Source organism: Lagenorhynchus albirostris, chromosome 5 (genome assembly GCF_949774975.1).
Source record: "Lagenorhynchus albirostris chromosome 5, mLagAlb1.1, whole genome shotgun sequence".
Taxonomy (NCBI): Eukaryota; Metazoa; Chordata; class Mammalia; order Artiodactyla; family Delphinidae; genus Lagenorhynchus; species Lagenorhynchus albirostris.
Window position 1 is genome coordinate 93,538,215 of NC_083099.1, and position 18,647 is coordinate 93,556,861.

General features: G+C 36.3%; 1 pseudogene; it reads right to left on the reverse strand.

Moving 5' to 3' along the window:
• Positions 1-3,105: 3,105 nt before the first annotated feature.
• Positions 3,106-7,110, reverse strand: LOC132520269 (large ribosomal subunit protein eL18-like; annotated as a pseudogene).
• Between the last annotated feature and the right edge of the window lie 11,537 nt (positions 7,111-18,647).

The window sequence follows — 18,647 nt, forward strand, 5'->3', positions numbered from 1 at the left end:
GCATCAGTGGTTCATGTGAAAACAGCTAAATTTATTATGCTGAGTTATTTAACAGTTGGACCATGTGAGAACTCTGGTGTTACTGTTGTGATTAAGTCTTTATACATATACCGGTAGATAACTATGGAAAAAACTATACTGCAGACTTACTGTTACAGTTGAAATTTGTTAACAGGTCCAATTTTCTGAAGTTTGATACTCACCTTGGACATCCATAATGCACTTCCACAATAAAGGTCCTTTATTAGTAAATTTATTTGAGAAAGAAAGGGGGAGCAATAAGGTAAATAATATGAAAAAAGAGTAGAAGATAAAATATGAACATAGAGAATAAGTATAAAAAAGAGAGAGAGAAAAGTGAATAAGAGAGGAAAGAATGAGAGAGAAAATTTCACTTAGTCTGAACTGTTAATTGGATGATATTTGGTAAAATATCTGAAATTCTCCTTGGATTGTACAATTAATTTTTAATATTATAAATGAAAGACAAATCCTATATTTCATTTCAATTATTTTTACATAGAAAATATTCCAAGAATATTATAAATATATTCCAAGAATATGCTGTAAATATATCAGTATATATTGCTAAAAGGTAAGGATTCCCTTTTAAACATAGCTACAATATTATCATATCTAAAAAAATTAGAAATAACCCATTAATATTATCAGATATCAAGTCCATGTGCAAATTTTCCCAATTATATAATAGCTTGTTTACAATGGGTTTGTTTAGATCAGTATACAAATAAGGTCAAAACACTGTATTTATTTTGATGTATCTCCTTAGTATCTTTTAACCTATAGGTTGCCCTTCCTACTAATTTTTATTCCTGCAGTTTAACTGTTAAAAAACAGATTATTTGTATGGCTTGATCTGATTCAGGCTTGTTACTTCTGGCAAAAACACCTTATATGTGGTGGTGTATCTTTCATCAGCAGTCACATAATATCTGGTCGTCTCTCTTTTGAGGTTATCAGTCAAGTATTTTGTTAACTTGTGCATTTGTTTTATGTGGGAGAGACATGTTAAATGCTTGGTTGTTTCCCTTTATTTACTACTTTCTAAATAATGAATTAGTTATCTGTCATCATCTAAAGCGATTAATATATTTTTAAATATAGTTTTGAACTTGTGGATTTTAACATACTTGCTTATCATCAATCCATTACAGTTTTAATTTTTTTTGATACACAAATCTATAATGCTACAATAAATAGCATTTTGCTTTATTGAATTTTTCTTCATGATAAATTGTCATGATTGGAATTACTGAGTCATAACATATAAAAATTTTTATAGTTTTTGCTATATTTTGACATACACTTTTTCAAATAATGCAACTTTAATGCCACCATCAAGTAAGTACTTAATTCTTCCTAGTTACAGATTTTAAATTTACAGATTAAGTGTGCCTTTATCTCAAAGTAATTCTTGGAAATGGTTTAAAAATCAAAATGTAGTAAGATGTAAACTGCAGTCTCCTGTCCATCCCTTCCAACAACAGTTCTCCATTCCCCAGCGGATGCCACCTTTAAGGTTTTTAGTCATTTTCTTTGGTATCTAGCTAGGTTCCAAAATAACTCATTTTGAATATCTTCCTAAATTTTGGATATTGTGTATTGAGTTCTACTATGGAAACTGAAGATTTAGCTCTGTTAAACTCCTCTCACACCCTGATGTTCCTCTCACGGATATGTATATCTCCTCTTCCCATCTAACAAACCCAGTTTTTAGCATTTAAATTGAATCTTGGTTCAGAGATTTTAGTTATTATGGCTTTATGTATATTGTTTAATTCAGAGCAAAATTGAGCTCTATTATTAAAATTCTTTTCTTGCACAACTTGTTTTCATTTGTGGAGTTAATTGCCCTTTATTATTATTGCTGTTATTTAGTTTTCTTATAATCTCTGGCTAAATTTTCCATGCTCTTTAACACTTCTCAGTCCCATTTTTCCACTAAGTCAAAGTTGTCAATTTCTTGGAATACTTTTTTTTTTTTTTTTGCGGTACGCAGGCCTCTCACCGTTGTGGCCTCTCCCGTTGCGGAGCACAGGCTCCGGACGCGCAGGCTCAGCGGCCATGGCTCACGGGCCTAGTCGCTCCACGGCATGTGGGATCTTCCCGGACCGGGGCACGAACCCGCGTCCCCTGCATCGGCAGGCGGACTCTCAACCACTGCGCCACCAGGGAAGCCTTGGAATACTTTTAATTTAATTTTAGGAAATCCCTCCCAGAACTTTAATTCTTAAGTGTTCAGCTTCTGTCTGTCTGGTTGTTCTCTAGGCTCAATGAATAACCACCATCCTCACACTCCATGTTGTCCTTTAGGAAATGCCCTTCACCTCTTGCTAGTGCTGGAACCACTATTTCATGGATAGTATAAAAAAAAAGAAAAAAAATACAAAACCAAAACCAAACATTTGTTGTTTTTTTTGTATGCCCAGCATCTGAAACCTTTTTGTGATTGGGAAAATCCTCACTCTTATGGACACTGTAGGGAAGTAAAGAGTGACTTATGGTATAGTAGCTGAAAATGCTAGATTCTCATTTTCCCTGATACTGTTTCATCCAGGACACAAACATGTGAGCTAGGATGTCTCAGTCAAATATGTCCACGGCTGACTTTAACTTGGCTCATGATGGATAAAGGAAGGGACAGGGAGTGCTCTCCTCTGGTGGTCGCAGAAGTAACACTGTTTGTAAGGTGAAGTTCTTCATATAGGCAGAGGCAGCTTAAGGCCCTCAGCCAATACTTGGAGGGGCCTCTGGTAGTTAACTGCCCTCTCCCATCCCTGTTCTCACTACTTCCTTAGAGCTGTTATGGAGGCCAATCATGACCATCTGGAACCCTAGCTCTGTAATCACGTGATTCACCCAAACCATTGTTTTTCTCACCTCACTGCCCACCAAGTGGCTGGAGCCATGTGTATCTACGTTGCGATCTCCGAGGTGTCCACAGGCATGATGCCCAGTGGTTTTGTGTACAAAATAGAAAGGCCTCAATGATCCCTTTTTAAAATCATTTCATTTCACTTCGTTTCATTTTACTTTCTTAATTACGTACATCCAAAATCTTTAATAACAAGGTAGGATCTTGGGTTAGTTTTTGTAGCTGTGTCTGGCCCGTTGGCTGTTGGCATGCTCGAACCTCTCTGGTCCCACGAAGGGTTTAGTGTGGCTGTGCTGTTCCCCGGGCGGAAATGCCCATACACCTCTCCGCCTTTGCGAGGACCGGAGAGCAGGACAGTGTTACAGCCCTTGGGGGAGTCCAGGGTCTGCTGGTTGAAAGTGACGATCTTGCCCCGCGGCCTTGAGGACGCGGTTCTACATGCGGATGCTCATGCGCATCGCATACCTTCAGTTTGGGCACTTCCTGGACGTGCACGTTGTCGTCGGCTCTAGTCCCTACAACCACAGCTGTTTTGTCTTCCAGGCCAGGATGCTTCATTTTACGGATCATCAGGGAAAGGGACAGTGGGTGGGTCAGTTGGTATGACTCTTGAACGATCTCTTCAGCACAACTTGGTTGAAGGTGGTGTTGGTGCTCTGGCCGGAAATCTGTACAGTTTGACCAACAGCCTTCAGTAGATGTCCTGGATCTTGGGTTTCTTGCGCTGAACCTTTCAGTGCTTGAGGCGACCCATGATGGTTCCTACCGGCCCCTGCCCCACCCCCATCCCCAGCACTCCTTGAGAGATGTAAAAAGTCACATTTCTTTGGGGACAGTGCAGTGGCATGGCTTGTTTCTCTAGCCCTTCCAATGATTCTACAAATGACCCATATCTTCCAGATATGCTCTGCATCTACATAATCACCTAGAATTCTCTTTAGTTGTTTGAAACTAGGAACTCTGATTGATAAGAGAGCTCAAAGACATATTGCGCCTTCCTTTCTTATTTATTCCCTTGTTTTGCTGGAGAACATTCTCCAGCAGTTTCAGGTGATTATGTGGAGGGAGTAGTTGTTTGAGAGCATGTATATTGGAAAATGTTTTTCTATTCTCACAGTCGATATAGTTTGGACTTAAAGTTTTATGTAGCAAATCATGCTTCATAATTTTAAAAGCATGTTTACCTTGTTTTATGGTTTCATCATTGCTGTTGAGAAGGCTGATGGTACTATTTTACATGGTCCTTAGCATGTTAATTTAATCTCTTTCTCTCTGTAAATTTTCAGGATCCTCCTTCATTCTTCAGGTGACATTTGCAGTGATGGATTGATGGATTTTGATGTGAGTTTATTTTGTTTTGTTTTGTTTATATATTTCTGTTGTATACTGTACACTTTTTTCACTGTGGAGATCCATGTCTATCAGTTGAATTTGGGGAATTTTTCTTGTTTTATTTCTTTGATAATTTTTTCCCTCCCATTTTCTCTGCCTTATTTGGAATTTCTATTATATAAATGTTGGGCTTCCTGAATCAATCTTGTTTCTTTGTTTCTTATATTTTCTGCCCTATTTGTATTTGCTTTTTTAATTTTCTGGGAGATATTCTCAACTTTATTTTCCAATCTTTCTCTTATTTTTACTTTTTTGCTATTATATTATATTCATATATTTTAATTTTATTATTTTTTATTGAAGTATAGTTGCTATACAATATTATATATTATAGGTGTACAATATAGTGATTCACAATTTTTAAAGATTGTGCTCCATTATAGTTATTATAAAATATTGGCTATATTCCCCATGTCATACAGTATATCCTTGTAGCTTATTTTATACGTAATAGTTTGTATCTCTTACTCCACTACTGCTATCTTGCTCCTCCCCCCTTCCCTCTCCCCACTGGTAACCACTAGTTTGTTCTCTAAATCTATGAGTCTGCTTTTTTGTTAAATTCACTAGTTTATTGTAGTTTTTAGGTTGCACATATAAGTGATACAGTATTTGTCTTTCTCTGTCTGACTTATTTCACTTAGCATAACACCCTCCAAGTCCATCTGTGTTGTTGCAAATGGCAAATTTTCATTCTTTTTTATGGCTCAATAGTATTCTAGTGTGTGTGTGTTGTTTTCATACATTGACAATTGTAACTAATGCTGCTATCAACATTGGGGTGTATGTATCTTTTCGAATTAGTGTTTTTGTTTGTTTTTTTTTTTTGGTAAATACCCAGGAGTGAAATTCCTGGGTCACATGGTAGTTCTATTTTTAGTTTTTTGTGAAACCTCCATACTGTTTTCCACAGTGGCTGCACCAATTTATATCCCCACCAACAGTGTATGAGGGTTCTCTTTTCTCCACATCCTTGTCAACATTTGTTATTTGTGTTCCTTTTGATGACAGCCATTCTGATAGGTGGGAGGTGATATCTCATTGTGGTTTTGATTTGCATTTCCCTGATGGTTAACGATGTTGAGCATCTTTTCACGTGCCTATTGGCCATCTACATGTCCTCTTTGGAAAAATGTCTTTTTAGTTCTTCTGCCCATTTTTAATCTGATTTTTTTTTGATGTTGAGTTGTATGAGCTGTTTATATATGTTGGATATTAATCCCTTATTGGTTGTATCATTTGCAAATATATTCTCCCATTCAGTCGGTTTTTTTCATTTTGTTGATGGTTTACTTTGCTGTGCAAAAGCTTTTAAGTTTAATAAGGTCCCATTTGTTTATTTTTGCTTGTATTTCCTTTGCTTTAGGAGACATATCCAAAAGAATTGCTTCAGTTTATGTCAAAGAGTGTTCTGTCTATGTTTTCCTCTTGGAGTTTTATAGTATCTGGTCTTACATTTAGGTCTTTAATCCATTTTGAGTTTATTTTTGGGTATGGTGTTAGAAAATGTTCTAATTTCATTCTTTTACATGTAGCTGTCCAGTTTTCCCAGCACCACTTATCGAAGAGACTGTCTTTTCTCCATTGTATATTCTTGCCTCCTTTGTTGTAGATTAACTGACCATAGGAGTGTAGGTTTATTTCTGGGCTTTCTATTACTGTTCCATTGATCTATAGGTCTGTCTTTGTGCCAGTACCATACTGTTTTGATTACGGTAGCTTTATAGTGTAGTCTGAAGTCAGGAAGTCTAATTCCTCCAGCTCCATTCTTCTTTCTCAAGGTTGTTTGGCTATTTGGGGTTTTTTTTTGTGTGTGTTTCCATACAGATTTTAAGATTTTTTGTTCAAGATCTGCAAAAATTGCCATTGGTCTGAAATAGTCTTTTTTTGGTAGCATTCTGATTTGGATTCGTAGGTATAATAGTTCACTTATGTCTTTAAGGACAATAAAATATTTAAAAATATTAAATTTTGCCTCTTAAATTGCCTTGGTTGCTTTTTTTCCTGTATGTTTTCATCTTTATTTGTATTAGGGACTTTCCATAATTGGTTGCTGGTCCTTGACCTCCCATTTATATTAAGAGTAAGGAGCTCTGTTTTCTCAGGTGAGGCTGCTTTATTGGTGAGTTTTACCCATAGGAGGACTCAGTTTTTTCATTATGTTTCAGGGGATCCCCTATTGTCAGATTGCTGGGATTTTTTTCTTTTGATCTGTTATTTTCCTTTCATTTCCTGCCTGGAGATTTAAACCTGGGTGTTAGTAGTCTAGGCAGCAGGAGGGAGAAGAGGCTGGTGAACTCAATGTTTGGTAATCGAGTTATCACTTAAATTTCATTTTTAGTACCTTACTTACCTCTTCCCCTCACCTGTGCCTTATATTCTTAGATGAGATGCTCTATTATTCAACTTTCCAGAGGAGAAACCCTTCATCTTTAGCACAGGTAGGAGAGAGATAATTACTGGACTGTTAGGGATGAGAGAAGAGGATATAGCAGCTCTTATTAAAGACTCAGCTAGTTATCCAGCTTTCTGCTCTGCCTTGAGTCTTCACTGAAGTAACTGAGACCTCCAGTTCCTCAGGCTCCTGCAGTGTGAAACTGCTAGAGTCTTGTTGTTAATCCCTCCTTCTCCTCACATGGAAGCATCTTCCATTCAGGTATCCTAAATCAGTAATAACTGCCTTTTTGGCTTCTGGTTTCTAAAATTTAGTTAACATCTCTATGTTGTTCTATTTTTCTTTGGCGTTGTGAGTCTATCCTATTTTGTGAGACTGACGCGCTGCCTACTGCCCTAAGGAGGCAGGTGCTGCTGTCTCCCCGCATTTTGAGTGTTTTAGATGGAATAGAAATAAATGCATGTATTACATTCACAATGCTTAACCAGAAGATTCTAGGTACATTTCTTTCAGAAGCAAAAATCAGGTGCTAAACAATCCTTCCATGGACAGTTTGGATAATAAAGCCTATAGTGGAATGGAAATTCTGAATTTTATTAACTCTCCCTGGGCTTTTTCATATATCTGCTCTTCATAGATTGGCACTTACTAGAACTGGTTTATTCTAGGATTGTATATTTTTCTGCTTTCCCTCTCTTACTGTACTCAGTATTAAAAATGTGCTGATATTATTTTATCTTATATACTTCACCTTTAACTCCCTTTCCATGGGCAAGACCAATATAATCAAAAGGTTATAAATTTTGTTGCTTACATTCCAGAGTCTAGTTCTGTATTCTGTAACTTGGCTGAGTACATTTACTGAACCTGTGCTCCTGAAGCTACTCTACCACAATATCTATGTTCAAAAATACCTCTTTTTTCTACCTTAGAAATTTTATTTCCTTTCTAATATAATTTATTTTAAGATTATAAATATGTGTTAGGGCTTCCCTGGTGGCGCAGTGGTTGAGAGTCGGCCTGCTGATGCGGGGGACAAGGGTTCGTGCCCCGGTCCGGGAAGATCCCACATGCTGCGGAGTGGCTGGGCCCGTGAGCCATGGCCGCTGAGCCTGCGCGTCCGGAGCCTGTGCTCCACAATGGGAGAGGCCACAGCAGTGAGAGGACCACGTACCGCAAAAAAAAAAAAAAAAAAAAAAAAAAAGATTATAAATATGTGTTAAATAATATTTATGTAACTAGTGTTTTATTAGTTATACACATAAGCACATAAGGCATTCTATCCCCATATTTTCCTTTCTACCTAAGAACAAATTGTAAGTGTTTATCATGTATTAAACATTGAAGATAGAAGGAAAACAAGAATGTGGAAAGATTAGGAAATAAGGATTTATCAGGCATAGAGATACACAGAAAGAAAAACAGAAGAAAACTAACAGGGTAGTGAAATTATCCTCTGATGTAAAATTACTGGAGGTTTGTATTTATTTAATTCTATCGTATACCATATAAAACCTGACTCTTTTTTTTCTTTCAAAATAAGCTATGGGAAAATTATTGCTAAATGATATATGTTGGTACAAAGTCACCAGTGAAATCCAGAACTTCATACCTAACAGAGTGCTTCCTTAAGAAGTTAATCTAAATGAGACCAGTAGACAGAGTATATTGCATATTCTGTTTCTAATGTCCATGGAACACAAGTAAGGGCATTTGCCAAATGTAGAAATACCAAATGGATTACTTGTAATGAAGAATTCCTTCCTGTAGACGTTTATACAATTTTATGCTGACATCCCTATTCTTGTGAAGTTCTCTGGAGGGAAAAGCGTTCACAAAATTACCTATGGAAGTCTCTTTAATGTATTTGTCATTTCAACTTTCCTTTCTCTGTGGTGCAAACAGAATACAAACAAAGATTACAAACAGAATACACTGTGGTAAATAGAATGAAGTCAGTCTGGTTTGATAGAAATACATCTTGCAGCCATAGTGATGGGTTAAACTGTAGAACTTTCTAAAGGGATAGATATCTACTTCTCTGGCACATAAACTGTTTCCCTAAAGTGTGAACTGAAAGAAATACTAGAAAACTACAGAAAACAAATCCCCAGAAACCTCAAAAATATATATATATATTTGTCATTTAAATTTTTCAATGAGTTGCTTTGTTATGAAAAACACTAAGTAAAATGCCTATCTATCCTATGATAGCTTTAAAATAAAACGAGTCATATAGGTAGAAGAAAAAACAAATATATTCAGGTATGCATTTAAGTAAATAAAAGATTACTAAATGCCTTCTCACTCTGTTGCTAGTCCAGTATTACCATAAGCACTGTCAGCTAGTTAGAGAATGCCTGCTTGTTCCTGACTGAGATGACAGTAAAACATTAAAGCATGTCATTTTTGTTTCCAGATTGGAAACATGTTCTATGGCTTCACCTTCCACCCCCTTTTGTTTTTGGACAAACAAGTCTATTTTCTTTCCAACATTTTTGTTTGTGTACATCAGGAATCAAAACCCTAGATTCTTGAAGACAATAAGGCTTGGGAAATGGATATTTTAACTTTCTACTTCTTTTCTTATAATGCCTCTTATTCTAATCCTCGTGTCACCTTGCCCCGGTCACTGAATCATTTGCTTCATATTCATTCAACCTAAGATACTATGTTTTCATTTTATACATATAAAAATTTCCAGAATGGGTACTGAAAAGTGTTCACATTTTTTAGGGTTTAATATTCTATTTTAAGAAAAAAATAACATAGTATTTTTCTCCATTTTGTTTTATCAAATACTTCCTTTACTCTTTATCTTCACTAAATTCTATCAGTGCTTTTCTTCCCTTCTAGGCTGTCTGTTCCAATATGAACAGGGATTCTCTTTTACCTCACTGTTTTATCTCAAGCATCTAACATCCTGTCTGTCACATAGTAGACAGTCAATAATCAACCCATTATAAAATGCATGCATTCTGCCCTTTCATAAAGGGCACATGGTACTTGCTTTTTACTTTCCATATTGTGTAATATTGATTTAATATTTTTTAATTACTGGAATTGGAGATGAAAAATGATCGCTGAGTTGCCTTTTCAACTACAGTGGTGTATGTTCACTGAATAGCAGTAACAGTAATGTCTTATTTCACAGATTTAAAAAGTACTTCACCATCTCCCCCCACCCACATTTTAACATCTCTGTTATTGGAAAGCATCTACAATAATGGCATACCATGATTTAATTATAGACTCTTCTTCCTTCCTTCCTACCTCCATTCCTTCCTTCTTCATAACATAGTGAAGATATATCTTAGAATCAAGGTAAACTTTTATTTGATTAAAGAGCATAACTACAATTAGTTGAACTATTGTATGTTAACGCACATGAGATCTTATTTTTTTTTCTATTTTACAAATGAGGAAATTTAGGTCCAAAAGTTAAGCAACTCACTCAAAGTTACGTATCTAGTAAATGGTGGCATCTGAGCTGATATTTTTCTAGTCCAAAGATTGTGTTTTTTATATAACTTAAAGATACATCTATTCAGCATATGTGGAGTATACTTGGACAGGGCTCTTAAGTTGTAAAAATAGAATCATATATGCTAGAGTTGGAAGAAATTTAGAGCATCTATTCTAATTCCCTTATTTTGCAGATAAGAAAAGAACTCCAGATAGGTTAAGTGCTCTGGGTAATAAATCTAGAAATTTGCAGACATAAGACTAGGACAAAATCATGCATACTTGTAGTAACAAATTGCAATACTACAGAAGTGTATGATGAAAAAAAAAATCTCACTCTATCCCATTTTGGACATATTCTACCTTTCAGAGATATACCATATATACATATGTGTGTGTGTGTGTGTGTGCGCGCGCTTATTTGTATGCTACAATTTTCTTCATATCTTGCCTTCTTCTCTTTGTGTCACATACATGCTATTGGTAGTTAAATTTATAATTTAGTCTTTAGGTGACAGAATATTCAGTGGGCCTCTTACTGAATTTGAGGAGAAATTAATATAGCCAGTGATGGATACAGTGACTTTTTGGACTGTTTCTCATTTAGGGGAAGGACTAAAATCTCTTTTAAGAAGCATACTATACATTGTTATGTAGTGATATACAGGTGTTTTGCTGTATGGGAGTTAAAATGTGAGCAGCAGGGACCATGTGGAAGTTGAGAGACAAAGGAGTGGACTGTACTCCTTATCTATTTATTGCCTGTGGGCTCCAAATGAACACCTTTTGCCTGCTCTGTGAAAAGGGATCTTGGCCCTTTGACAACTGGCACGATGTTAAGCTTTGTCAGTACAGAGGGATGGAGAAATAATGCAGAGGAAGGGCTTTGTTTTCTGCTTTTGGAGTGCTTGATCAGCAGCCTCCGATAGCATGGATGCCTTCTTCATTGCTTGGCTTCTGCAGCCCCTGAAGTGGGCAACTTCTTCATCAGTCCCAGCTTCTGCAGTGCATCCCAGCAGCATCTAGTGATCAGCAGCTTCCACGTGGGTGGTTTTGCAGTGACAGGCACCTCCCTGTGAACAGCTTTCACAACCACATTAGAGCACATACTTCCAGCAAGTTCTGCCAGCTAGGCACCACAGCAAAGTCTCCGCCATTCAGCCAGTCATGGCTGTGCCCTCTCCTTCAATGTCTATTTCTTAGTCTTGGCAGGGGCGGGCATTCTTTAGGGTGTTCGCTCTCAGTTCTAAGGGTAGTGACTGCTTCTTATATCTGCTATTCCTATAATTTTTAGAGTTCTCTTTACTGTTTACTAGCGAATACCTCCTTATTCCAATCCCTCATTATAGCTAATAATTCACTATATTAAATTTTCCCATTTCAAATTATTGTGTGGTTTCTCCTGATTAAACTCAAGACTGTCTGATCTCAATTTCCATGCTTTTAGACCACTACCCTGTACTACCACTGCTCCTTACCATTAACAGGGATAAATTAAAATTGATAATAATGTGGCTTGGCATAATTTTAAAGATAAATAATTAATACTTCAGGTAGTAGAATCATAGAATTTGAGGGTGGGAAAGAACATTAGAAATGATGCAATATCATGGAAGCAACCTAAATGCCCATCGACAGACGAATGGATAAAGAAGATGTGCTACATATATACAATGGAATATTACTCAGCCATAAAAAGGAATGAAATTGGGTCATTTGTAGAGACGTGGCTGGACCTAGACTGTCATACAGAGTGAAGTAAGTCAGAAAGAGAAAAACAAGTATCATATATTAACACATATATGTGGAATCTAGAAAAATGGTACAGATGAACCGGTTTGCAAGGCAGAAACAGAGACACAGATGCAGAGAACAAATGTATGGACACCAAGGGGGGAAAGTGGGGGTGAGGTGGGGTGGTGGGATGAATTGGGAAATTGGGATTGACATATATACACTAATATGTATAAAATAGATAACTAATAAGAACCTGCTGTATAAAAAATAAATAAAATTAAATTAAAAAAACAAAAAGAAATGATTCAGTACATTATTATTTTATTGAGTTATGGAAACTGAGGTCAAAACAACTTTAAGAATGCTGAGATCCATGTTTTGTCTGTTTTTGTATCACCATTTTCTATCACAGAGTCAATGTTCCGTGAGTGTGAATTGAATTGAAATAAGTGAATTAACTTAGAAAATATTTATTGAGCACTGTGCTTGTAGCTACAGATGGAGTGATGATTTAGACAGACGTAGTTCTTCCTCTCCAGAGATGTTCAGGCAAGTAGCAAATTTGAAATCAGAATTATAACTTTGGCTAAACCTAAGCCCTCATCATTGTGGTTATTATCACCAAGCAGAATTGGTTGAAATCAGAAGCTGGTTTTCTCTGTACACTCTTTGTACTTGTGTCTAAATTTTCATAGGAAACAGGATCATGTGAACATGTTTAAACTTTAAAGTTAATTTAACTCTGACATAGTTACTAAACCTGCTATCTTGTAGAATAAGCTTTGTATAGTTACCTCTAAAAGCTCAATTTCCAAAACACACACTTACGGTTTTACTTTTTCACTTATGGGAATATTATTTTTATACAAGAATCCCAAACTTGTTTTAGATTTTAATTTGTCAGAAACCTTCTATTCCACTTCCTAGAATGATGGGTGACAGGAAATAAGGCCATAGTCTAGTGGGGTAAGATTGTGAAATACCTTGAATAGTTAGCATATGGGATTTTAATAAATCTTGGCTGAATTGGTTTATGAATTCTGATAACCATTAGAAGTTTAATAGATGCCTATCTTTGGCATATCTTCATGGGTATATTTCTTTGATAACACAGTTTGTGATAATCTAGACCATTTATTTTTTTAATGTTAATTCACCACTCTCCCCCATTTGCAAGAGAGATTAGGACATATTTAAATCCATTAAGTTTATTTCAAACAAATTTCTGTTGCATTTTAATCAAACATATATTTTAAAACTTCTGGGCATAGAAATAGGGGCATTATAATTTCGTCATCTTCATAAGTGGTTGTGCTATCCTGTATTTCATGTAGATATCTTGCCTCTAATCACTGGATGTGGGGGTGGGGATTGAGTATCAGAACATTTCAGAAAACTTGGAATAACTCATACCTTTAAAAAAAATAGAATTTCTAATAATTGATATATTTTAGATAGAAGATTTGTCTGGTAAAAAGGTTTTATTCTTATGTAAAATTCATTAGTGAATAGGCAAACTGAAGGAGATCAGTAAGTGGCTCTTGTAATTCCATTTAATTATTTTAAAATAAACTGAAGAGCTACGAAAAGTGAACAAGCAATATCTTTATCAAATAGAGGTTTTAATATCTCTTATTTCAAGTAATAGCTTCCTATGAAATCATAATTATAATCATTCACTTTGTGTCCACTATCATCATTTTATTTACATTAATACTTAAATTGGTGATATAAATTTAATATCTAGGACATCACGAATGTTTTGGAAGATATCACCTTTTCTGCTTTCCCTTTCACTTCTGCCTTATATTTCTGTGTCCATCTTGATGATTCTCAGTTCTTAAACTCAATTCACCTCACACATACTTATTCCTTGCTTGTTCAGACCTTCTGTTGACCTCTAAAAGTCATGGCATACAAATTCTACATGAATATGAGACTAAGGACTTGGCCCTTTGCTTCTACTGGTCCCTCCAGAGGTCATTTCTTTTATGATTGTATTTTTTTTTTTCTCACTACTTTTTTTTTTTTAAAAAAAAAACATGATTTAAAAGTACTATGGGGGCTTCCCTGGTGGCGCGGTGGTTGAGAGTCCACCTGCCAATGCAGGGAACACGGGTTTGTGCCCTGGTCCGGAAAGATCCCACATGCCGTGGAGCGGCTAGGCCCGTGAGCCATGGCCGCTGAGCCTGCGCGTCCGGAGCCTGTGCTCCACAACGGGAGAGGCCACAACACTGAGAGGCCCGCGTACGGCAAAAAAAAAAAAAAAAAGTACTATGGGTAGGGACTTCTCTGGTGGCGCAGTGGTTAAGAATCCGCCTGCCAACACAGGGCACATGGGTTCGAGCCCTGGTCCGGGAAGATCCTACATGCCGCAGAGCCACTAAGCCCATGCGCCACAACTACTGAGCCTGCGCTCTAGAGCCTGTGGGCCACAGCTACTGAGCCCACATGCCACAGCTACTGAAGCCTGCGTGCCTAGAGCTGGTGCGCCACAACAAGAGAAGCCACTGCAATTAGAAGCCCGAGCACCGCTCGCCGCAACTAGAGAAAGCCCAAGTGCAGCAACGAAGACCCAACACAGCCAAAAATAAATAAATAAATAAATAAATTTATTTTTTTAAAAAAGAAGTACTATGGGTAAGATGGTTTTATTTTTTCCCTAGTAATAATGGTAGGCTGAATTCTCTAGCTGGGTTTATTATTTCCAGTAGTGTAATCGTGTTGGCCAACAGGCATTGACATGGTACAAAACAATGGAGGCTGGTGACTATTTTGAAGTCATCTCTTTTGCATATTTTAGTATCTCATAATAAAAAGGTCTGTGACTAATTTTTAGATTTGAAAAGTCTTTTTATGTGAGAAAATTAGTGATTATTTCTGGCCTTAGAGTGCACAAATAGATAAGCTACTTTGAAAGTAAAAGTTAAATGAAATGTTCACGTGTCTATTTAGATGATGGGACAATTTAATGGTTTTCATGAAACATATTTGAAATTATTGTTTTGAGACAATGCTCTATATTTATATAATGGTGATATTACATCCTTAATAAACACTTGAGCTATTTGACTCCTGGTGAGCATCTTTTATTGAAGTTTACCCAGATGTCTAAATTTAGGAATTGGAGTTTTTTTTCTGGAGTTGCAATCAGACCTTGACTGTAATTTCGGTTTAACTATTTTTGCATAATTATTTTGAAGTTGATGTAATGGAGGAAAACAAAGAGCACATGTGTGTGGGAGAGAGACAGAGAGAGAGGAAAAGCAAGGCCATATTTTAAAATAGCATTTGATGGTTTACTAGGCAAAAAAATAAACTTGCCCATTAATGTTAACAAACAGCAATAAACAACTCATGCAGGGTTTTAAAAATTATTATACATTTATTCTTTATCATTCATATAGTTTGCAATAACTTTAACAGATGTACGTGTTTGTTGGTTTTATGCAAGATTCAATTTGGGACCAGTCATTTCACTGCAGCAGTGAATCTCTGTTTTTAAGGTATGTGGTCAGAGTAAAACATTTTTAAAAATTTGCTTTGCATCTGAGACTAATTGCAATCTTCAATTAAAAGAGAAAAATAAAAAGCAAAACAAATAAGTTTTTGCTAAACTGCTATGTGAACTATAAACTTTAGAGCTTGAATGAATTTAGCGCTCATCTAGTCCAATACTCTTCTTTTTACAGACGAGGATTCTTATGTCCAGAGAGGTGGTCTGACTTTCATAAAAGCTCCTTGGAGACATGGTTGGGAGTGAGGTGTGAGGCCTTTGTAGTCTTGGGCAGTTCCTTAGCTAACACCCTGTAAAGATGAATTTGTTCTCATTCTTTTGTTTATTTTAAGTCCTCGTGTATTTGTAGGTCCCACGCAAGCAAGTGCTTTATCTCAACAATTTCATTTATTATCTGTTTATAATGTGCATGACCAACATTTATAAATATTTTTATTTTCTGTTAATTAATTTCTCTTTTACATTGTAATTTAAAAATACAATTTTTCTAAAACAGTGTCTTTTAAGTATCAACATGAAGAAATAGGAAGATTTTGTTGTCATCCAAGAGCAGGCAGCATTACCCTGTGATTATAACAAATAAGCAGTTAGGAATGCTGATCAGGTCCTCTTCTAAACACCACTTGAAATTTTTTAAATGACTTGGGTAGGTCCCTTAAGCTATTAGTACTTGTATTTCTTTATTGCAGAAAGGTGGTAATAGCTGTCCTCTGGCTGTTAACCTTTAACCAATATATTGTGCACACACTGATTCCTCGTTTATTCAAGTATTAAGTTCCTTGATGTGTTTGTGTTCGTGACTGGGCTGAATATTTTTAATATCCTCCCAGCAGTACTGTTGAAAGAAGACTGAAAAATGGATGAAAGTTTCTTCTCAAATTGGAATTTTGATTATTGCTGTGAACTTTTCCTAAGAATCATTTGATCAACTGCAGCTAGCTGAAGGCAAAGGTTACCCTAAAGTAGAATTCTGTGATTATCTAAGTCCGTGGCTTTCAAACTGTGGTCCTTGACCTGAAGCACCATCACCTGGAAACTTATTAGAAAGCCAGTGCCTGGGTCCTACATCAAGGTGTACCCAATCAGAAACTCGGGTTGAGGCCCAGCCGTCTGTGTCTTAATAAGCTCTACACATAATTTTGGTGTATGCTAAAATTTGAGAACCACTGGTATAAACTAAAAGAAAAATAAGTAAATAAGATAAACTCTTGAAAGTCAAACCATCTCAGACTTGACAGCAGAATTTATGCTGTGTTGGATGTACAGTTTTTGATATTTCCTCAAGGGGACAAGAGACTTTGTGTTAAGCCCACTTGGACTTCTTATTCTAACTTTAGTTTATCACTGAAAATGTTGAAAGAAGTCAGAAGTTTAAAGTTTTCATAGCCAAGCATTAGGTCATTAAGGAAAATACGGTTGCTGCTGAAATGTTGGTATCAGGAATCTAATAATTTGTTCTGTGTACAAATAAAAGCAAAGAAAGGGGGCACTCTAAAAGATTTATCATGTGTCAAAAGAGTATGGTCATCTGAGAGTGCTACTTATGTTAAGCATTTGTTTTTATAAATAAAAGTTTGATTTGGTATTAAAATAATGATGGTCTTCAGGTTTAATTTAGTTCTTTGAGATTAAGGAAATTAAAGAAGCTAGAAGGATTTGTTTCATTACAAAGATATTAAAATTTTATATACTTTATACTGGAAGTACATTTTTTTGTAGTGGAGATAACTTTTCTTTCAGGGAAGAGAAATTATAAAATAAAGCTAATTTAGTGCTGGATACAATTATTTTTTATAGTTGTGGTAGTTTGAACAGTTTTTCTGATACTAACATGGAAGAAGAATGATACTGGCAAATGTGTCCAAGGCTTGGTTTGAACATTTATGGCTGTATACCAGTGGTTCTCAAAGTAGTTGTTTTGAAGTGATCAAGGGTAAAGTGGTGAGTTTGTCAGAATTACCTGAATGTCTTATATTGAGCTGTTTATGTTCCTTACCATCTCACGTTCTCCTAACATCCATTTAAAAGGACATCCATAAAGAACGTAATTCTTAGATTATGTTTAATCTAATATGATTGGTCTTTAAGAATAAGTCTTAGTTATTTGTGCTGTTATTTCATCTATAATATTCATATTTCTATCCAACATAGGTGGAAAATATTACCTATCAGCTAAACTTTAATATCATGTGTTTCTGTGCAAATGGAGGAAGAAGGGAAGCTTAATAGTTTCAAACTGATTTCTTTTTCTCTCTTTTGTAAGCTATCAGGACTTTTCTACCTATAATGTATAATTAGATCCATTTGTGTTTTTTTCCAAATACTTCAACCTTTATGTTCTTCTAAACAAAGCCATACAAGATATTAAAAGTGAGACTGTGAGTGTTGGGGAGGTTGGAAGGCTTGCCTTAGCCAATCAATAGATCTTTGTGAGAAGGATGCCTACAAATATGAAGTCACCTATTGATTGTTTAAAACCCTACTATTGCCCCTAATCCCTTAGATTTATTATCATTAATGGAATGATGTAAGTTTGTTAATATCCAGTTTTTCGAGGATGCTGATTTTGTGAAAAGAAAGTGAAAGTCATCACTTTAGACTTTTTTAAAAAAATTAATTAATTACTTTTTGGCTGCATTGGGTCTTCGTTGCTGCGCATGGGCTTTTCTCTAGTTGCGGCGAGCGCAGGCTACTCTTCATTGTGGTGCTCGGGCTTCTCATTGTGGTGGCTCCTCTTGTTGCACAGCACCAGCTCTAGGTGCGTGGGCTTCAGTAGTTATGGCATGCAGGCTCAGTAGTTGTGGCACACGGGTTTAGTTGCTCTGCGGCATGTGGAATCTTCCCAGACCAGGGCGAACCCATGTCTCCTGCATTGGCAGGTGGATTCTTAACCACTGCGCCACTAGGGAAGCCCTACCTTAGACTTTTGAATTTGGAAAGCTGGTTATACGAGAGGTGGAGAGCCTTCTTAATCTGATCTTAGGTGAGCTGCTGTCAGTGTTCTTCAATCTCGATTAACTGCTTCCTGGCTGTCAGCTCCATGGGCAGTTCTACCCTGTCTTCTCTGCTTCAACCCAAATTACTGCTCTGGCCAGATGTAATAGACATATACCTTGAACGTGAGGAACACAATACACTTTCAGAAATAAGATACATATCACACAGTGGCAGAACATAAGATCCCTCTGAAGAAATCAAATCATCTGTATGTAGTGTTCTCTTGGCACTCAATGTGTCAGTTTCTC